Here is a 7,564-nt window from a genome sequence, read left to right as displayed (position 1 = left end):
ATATTTGTCAAGGCTTTCTAAACTGACCACATCTCTGCTTTGCCACTAATACTAATTATAAAACAAGCAGCATCATGTGTAATAAATATACAAGAGATATATATTCCTATATAAGTTGTTCTCACAAAAGCCCCCATTTTTAGTACTTAGTCTTTTAAGAAAACCACTAGAAATATCTTAACAGGACTAGAGATTACAAATAATATTAATAATAAAATCAGAAAATCATTTATATCGTAGCAAGGTGCCTGCTGAGTTTTGAACCATGGTTCTCAGATTTTTGCAGTTCTGAATCACAACAATGTATTTTCATATAACACCTATATGAACACAGCTTGACCAGTCAGCATTGGCTGACTAATAATGATTGACATGGTAAACTTTAAAGGATGAGTGCAAGTTTGCCTGCCAGACAGGTCAGCTGAAGATTCTAGAAAAGTGGTTTACTGCTGGCAAATTCAATCTCTTAAAAGCTGGCAAATTCAATCTCAAGCCAAAATCACCTAGACATCTAGGAGTATCTATGTCATTTGTCTCAGTGAATTGGTCTTTCTCTGCACTTTAACTTTTCTTATATAACATGCTTATGTTGTACTCAACAAAAAGAACCAACCTTAAATTGTAGTGTTGAGTAAAGCACTATATGCAGTGATTTAAATTCTTTGCACTACTTTCATATTATTATCCAACAAATTGTATTATAGAAGTTCCTAAATGTTATGTTTCTTGAATGTTATTCCATTAATTTATTAGGTGTAGTCTTGTAAATAGAAATGAAGAGGGTTATCAAAATATTTGAAAACTCAAATTTCTAAGCGGTCACTGTTTCTGACATAAACTAACTATAATTGTGAACAGCCAACAAAGAATATTTGACTAACCAACATACTAAAATATGAATGAGCTGAAATTATGCCAGCTCCAGAAAAATTGGAGAATTCTTTCATACTAAACCAATGATGCAATATAAGCACATTGATAAACTGTGGAGTAGAAGGCAAGAAGAAAAGAGGACAAGAGCAACCACAACAAGTCTGAATACAATATTATATTTGAATGAAATGCTATGTTTTGGCAAACATGACAGTGATGGAAGCTGGAATACAGGTTATATTTGATTTTCAGTTCATCAGCCAATCCTATCTGATATCTGATAATCTATTGCAGTAGTTCTATCAAATAGTATGGATAGAGGAGTTTGAAAGAAGAAGTCTTGCAATTTATAATTGTTCAACCAGTGAAGTTAGAAATATTCATTCCGCTTAACAATCACTTGATTGATTCTGAGTAGTATCCAAAATTTGAACTAAAATTGTTCAGCAAGATTCAACGAAGGAACAAAATCAATAAAAGTATTTTTGAAAAGCAATTGCGAGAGAGGTGGGGAGGAGAAGATAATATCATAAGTCATGCTTAGAGTAGTTGGAAATATTCTTCATTACTTTCTCTCCTTAACTAATTAATAACTAGAAGCCCCTCTACACGTAAGTTCAACTATAAAAGTATATATTCTTTTGTAGATATTGAATTTTAAAATATTCTTTACAAAATCGAAAGTTGTATCTGAATTATAGTGAATACAACAAAAATAAATAAATAAAAGATTAAATACTGTATTGACAAAAGATATGTCACTCAATCAATAGTGACTTATAAGAGCTTAGAATACTAAAAAGTAAATATTAAAGCCAAAGGTTCAATAGATAAATACACATGACTTGTTGGTTGAACAATAACAGTAAGAGTAAAAAAAGAAAATGATTTTTTTTTTAACATAGGTATTCCATAAAATGGAGTATTGAAACAGCCGGAGCATTTACTTAAACAATTAGTTGCAAACTAAATGAAAAAATGAAGGATAAACACTAGCAGGTTTGAAGTTGCAGTATATAAAAAGTCAAACTAAGTGTGGCATTATATTCAAAATATTGTTTGAAAATTATTTGATAGATAAGAATTACTTCAAGTTAAAGTAGGTATGGATAAAAAGACTTTTGAAAGTATGTTATTGTCATGAATTAAGTTTTTATTCTTATTTAAATTGACATTAAAACAACACTTAAGCCATTTGCTGGCCATTGATGGATTTCATCAGGAATGATTTCAATTCTAGTAGTCCATTTTAAAAGAAAGAAATAGTGTGTCCATAAAGTTATAGTGGGATTTCAAAGCTATTTATTGATGTAACTTGCAACACTGTGTAGTGTTGCAACTTACATCAATAGTTTTGACCATAACTTTATGGACACACTATATTTGAAAGTAAATAATTATTGAAATAATTTTGTAGTGAGAGAAATGGTAATCCCAATTTAAAAAGTTGAACATGTAAATCAAATCAATAATCTAATTTAGAAGTTATTGATTTAATAATCCAAATTATTTTTTGCATATTTAAATATTCCACTAAATAATATCTATAATGATTGCAATGAAAGTATGACTATATTTGTAACCAAAATTCTCTAAACAACTTCTTTGATCAATCTAAAATGATAGTTAAATATTTAGCATTCTAGTTTGAATGTTTTAATAAAACTGCTGTTTTTACAATTTATTTTCTAAAAAACATATTAGTGAGACTAATATATGTAGTAAGCAGTAATCAATCTTAAACTATGTATTTACAATTTAAACTTTTTTATTAATTTTTAAGTCAACATAACATACTGCATTAAAGAAACCCATTTTTATTAATATTGAACTAGAAGAACTGGAACTTAACTAGTAAATTTGATTCATAGCTTAAATCTCTGTAATACTTTTTATAGGTTAATTCAACCAGGGCTGATTTGAGGTTAAACAAAAACAACAACCAAGTTTATTTGAAGCAAATAAGAGAATGCCTCTAAGTGGTCTTGCAAAAAAACAGCAGCTAAATTTCCTTCAAGTCAATCCTATCATCTGAAATTAGGAAGAGATACACTAGACAATGCAATCCAGTATATAAAAAAATTATGAGACAACATATACATATGGCAGTATATTGGTATAGCCCTTACAACTTGGATATAATGCCTTGTGGGATTCATTACTGCTCTCTGCGATCCATGTTTGGTACCTGCTGGGATCAACTTTGTTTTTCATCCTTGTATAGTTGGTAAATAAAGAACCAGTCCAGTACTGGGTTATTGTTTCTCTCATTCTCTCTCTCTCTCTCTCTCTCTCTCTCAGGAAGAAAACTGAACTTGGTCAGAGAGAGGAATGAGCTCTGCTAGGTTTAAAATTCCCAAAATATGCTGCACATCATAACACAGTTCCCTGTAACTCTACCAAGAGTTGAGGGCACAAGGCACATTATATAAGTAGGATAAAACCACCCAGTGTTTCTTCTAGTATCTATAATGATGAAAAAGTAAATTGTTTAGCTCCTATATAATTTTGCATTTTGAAACAAGAAAAAGGTCTAATAAAAATATTCATTAACTATTTGTTAATTCTATAACTGAATTTCAAGTTGAATTACAATACTGTATAAAGTATTTTCCTACTTGAGACTTAATTAGTATTTAAGATATATTTAAGCAATATTTATTAAGATAACAATTCTGAATTTCGTAAAGGGAAAGTGTTAAAATTAATCTTAGGTGAATAGAAAAACCTAATTTTCTCAATGTTCCTTTCAAGCAGAGATCTGATTTGGATGATAAATTGCTACTTAGACTGAAATTATGCAATAAAGGTAAAGTGATGACAAAATCTAATTAGATCCTATTTGGTTTTTCAATTACTAGATTTTCTATTACTGCAGAATAATGGCTTATTTGCTGACCATTTTAATCTCCACACACACACACAGTATAAACCCATTTTCACTTGTGAAAGACTATTTATTATGACACTGTAGTGGCTTCCAAAGTGTTAGCCTTGGCATTGTAAGAAGAAATCCTGAATCATATCCAAGTATTATAGTATATATAATATATAGCGGATACCTAAAAGAGTATATATACACAGTTATAGCAAGCATATTTCATTAGGAAGAGTATAAAGCAAACTTGTTCAGAGTAAGAAAACTGTAGCAAAGACAGAAGTAGAAGGCTTCACCATGATTTAAGGAATAGTATTGTCTATGAAGCACATGGCTTCACAAATAATTTTGGATAAATTATATATGAGATAATATAAAGCAGCAGAAAAAAAAATATAGTTTTGGTGAGAGATATATTTTAAATGTATATGAGTTAAAATTTCATAACTTCAATATAAGCTATTTTTTGTAAAATAAGATTATTCAGTCTAAATTAAGTTATCAGTCAATTTTAAACAACTAAAAGATTTCCATTACTTCTAAGGTGTTTACCAGAACGATTAATCAAAGTATATATACTTGAAAACTGGATTACATATGATTTTAAGTAAACTCTTGAAAGAAAGATTATGTAACTATATTCCTTAGATGTATATAAATATATGCAGATCTGCATATACACAGTACAGTATAAAAAACTCAATAAGGAACTGATTGAATTGTACTTGTTTAGTAAGAACTGAATATAACAAAAGATGCTTTCATAATTATTTTCATATGACTTATGGTCAATGTCACAATGCCAAGATATTTCATAATAACTGATCCATCAAATATACACTTTTTCCCTTCCTTAGATATTACAATATATGTAGAGGTCATGGCAGGGAGGTCAACATCAAAATTGGAAAGGTTAGGGCAGCATTTGGTAGACATACCAATATTTGAAAACTAATAAAGCTTCGGGATAAAAACTACATTTACAGTTTCCTGTTCAATATGCTTGTCTATATTCTTTTTCTATGACAGTGAAGCATGATAACTAGATGAAAGCAATAAAATAAGACTGAATGCATTCCAACAAAAGGGTTTGGATAGTATCCTGCAATATAAGAGATAGGGATCAAATCACCAATAGAGAAATACTCAAAACAGAAGAAATTAATAGTAATGCTAAGAACAAGAATGTTAAGGTGGCTGGGTTTAAGATATTGTGTATGGATTATGAAAGAATACAGAAAAGGAGACTGGAGTGTAAATCTAATGGTAGCAAATGAGCAGTAAGATAGCCTAAACTGACATGGCAAAGACATATTAAAAAAATTGATCTGAAATCTGACAAAACAAAAAAAACCTGAGATAAAACAGATGGCAGTCCAGATACAGATGGTAGGAGTGAATAGACTGATGCGTGGTAAAATACAGACCTGAAACAAGGCACCATTTTAGCTTAAATACAGGCATGCATATCAATCTTCACAATATCTTTTATTAACATATTTCTATTTGATTCATTATGTCAACATGAAAGATCTTTTAAATTGTGTTCAAAGATTTAACTTCAACCACCCATTTCCTTACTATATTGTCCTTTTTAAGATAAAACAACATTAATATATGAAGAAGGAGGTATCTAGATTTTTCATAATATATTTTACTAATATATTTCCATTTGATTCATTATGTCAACAAGAATGATATTTGAAATGTGTTAACTTCAACTACCCACTTCCCCACTGCATTGTTCTTTTTGGGATAAAGCAACATTAGTATACAAAGAAAGTAGTCTCTAGTTTTCTCTTACTCATCTCTGGTTCATGAGTAGCACATGTCTGGAGGCTGTTCTTCATACTTTGCTCACAAAGCAACCTTTTGAGACAAATTTTGTTCTTTACGCAAAATGTAGTTGATCAATTCTAACTTTTAAACTATAGTGATCAGTCAAAACTGCCAAGTTTATGGCTGGAATGAAACGATGACATGGAGCATATGACATCGTCTCTTTGCTTAATTGGATAAATTGTGTAGTGCATCAGTCTTTTCTCTTAAATCATTAACTAATAATAGTATTTTTCTGGTACAAAAATAATGTTTTAATAGTGAGAGATATTTGCCTCTCTCACCTTCCCCTTCTCAATAATATAATCACGACTTCATTTTCACAATTCTACCACAATGTTGTCATGATGTATTTATATAAATGCTATAAAAAAACACTACTGAAAAGGTAAAATTTATCTATCAATGTCATTTCTAAATTTGTTTGTCATTCCCCTTAATATTGCAATCATATTTAGAATTATTTCTATGATAATGTACCCTGTTTATGTGCAATGCACTAAGGACAGCAATTATATTTATTTTTCATAACAATCTATGTAAAACCAACTCAAAATATTCATAAATACTCAAATCTCAAATACAAAATAGTTTTCAAAAATAACTTTAAAAAAAATAAGTGGTGGGTGGAACTTTTTTGCATTTCTGATTCTAATGAAGACTGCATTTGTCTGTCTGTTCTTATTTCTATATAAAATAAATAATCTGAGAAGCATTGATGATGAGGATGTTATCTGTGTGGATATCAACAACTACAGAGTGAAAAATATATAACATTTAACAAAAGGGTTAAGCCTTTGTGATATGGGAAGGTTGTAATACATCATCAGAAATAATACTAGGTGTGAAGGAAAAGATATAGAATTCTACTGTAGAGATGCAGTTGGTGAATAAAGAAAATCAGCTATTGCCTGAAAGAGGGGGGAAAGCTTGTTAAATGCTCCACAGATAATAGATATTCTTGCCTTAATGACGTGCTTTGCATTGACCTAGACTATGCAGCTGCTGGATGACAAATGTTTTGTCTACATTTTTTTGTTTGTATTTGTAACTGTAGTGGCAGCAGTAACAGAAAGCATCAGACTCCTTATGCCTAGGTATTATTATTAGTTGGCACTGAAGCAAATAAAGCAAGCAATCAATGGGGAATAGATAAATTGGTTGACTAGACAAGCAGAGGAAGTCAGATGTTCATTGAAGTAAATGTATAAGTTAAATAGAAAATACTGTCTTCTGTAGTTAAATAGGAATGACTACCTTCTAGGTAATATCATAGTTACACAGTTCTAATTTTGTTCAGTTGAAATCAGCTTATATGATAATGCCAAATACTAATCATTTAAAGGTTTATGCTAACTAAATGATGCTATCTACCAGATAACCAAAATAGAATAGACTGAATGTTAGAAATTTTCATTCATCCAACAATTCAATTTATCAACAAACTGAAAAAAAAAAAGGTTGATGTTTTTGGATTGATACATTTATTTAAAAGGTATCATTAATACCTTTAACTAAAGTATGACAATTATTGTAATCTTAGAGAAATATACAAATCAAGCATTCAGGTTTTGAATGAGAAGTTGAAAACAAATCTCAAGAACTACTGAAATATGCACTTACTGTTAAATATATTGTCATTGATCTCTCTCTCTCTCATACACACACACACACACTTACCAAACACTCAACCTGCAACTGCAACAATTTCAAATAAAAAGTAAACTAAAACAGCAGTAGGCAACTGCTTTGTATATTTTATATAGTATCTCATTAGATACTTAATCATATATATATGTATATATATATATATATATATATATCATCATCATCATCATCATCGCTTAATGTCTGCTTTCCATGCTAGCATGGGTTGGACGATTTGACTGAGGACTGGTGAATGAGAAGACTGCACCAGGCTCCAATCTGATTTGGCAGAGTTTCTACAGCTGGATGCCCTTCCTAATGCCAACC

General features: G+C 30.1%; 1 protein-coding gene across 7 annotated transcripts in view; it reads right to left on the bottom strand.

Annotated features, from left to right (window-relative positions):
* Window positions 1-7,564, bottom strand: part of LOC106876010 (protein TANC2) — a 1,103,288-nt gene that overhangs the window by 116,258 nt on the left and 979,466 nt on the right. The window lies entirely within an intron of this gene.

The sequence above is a fragment of the Octopus bimaculoides genome, chromosome 3, assembly GCF_001194135.2.
Source record: "Octopus bimaculoides isolate UCB-OBI-ISO-001 chromosome 3, ASM119413v2, whole genome shotgun sequence".
NCBI lineage: Eukaryota > Metazoa > Mollusca > Cephalopoda > Octopoda > Octopodidae > Octopus > Octopus bimaculoides.
This window is presented reverse-complemented; position numbering and strand designations above follow the sequence as displayed.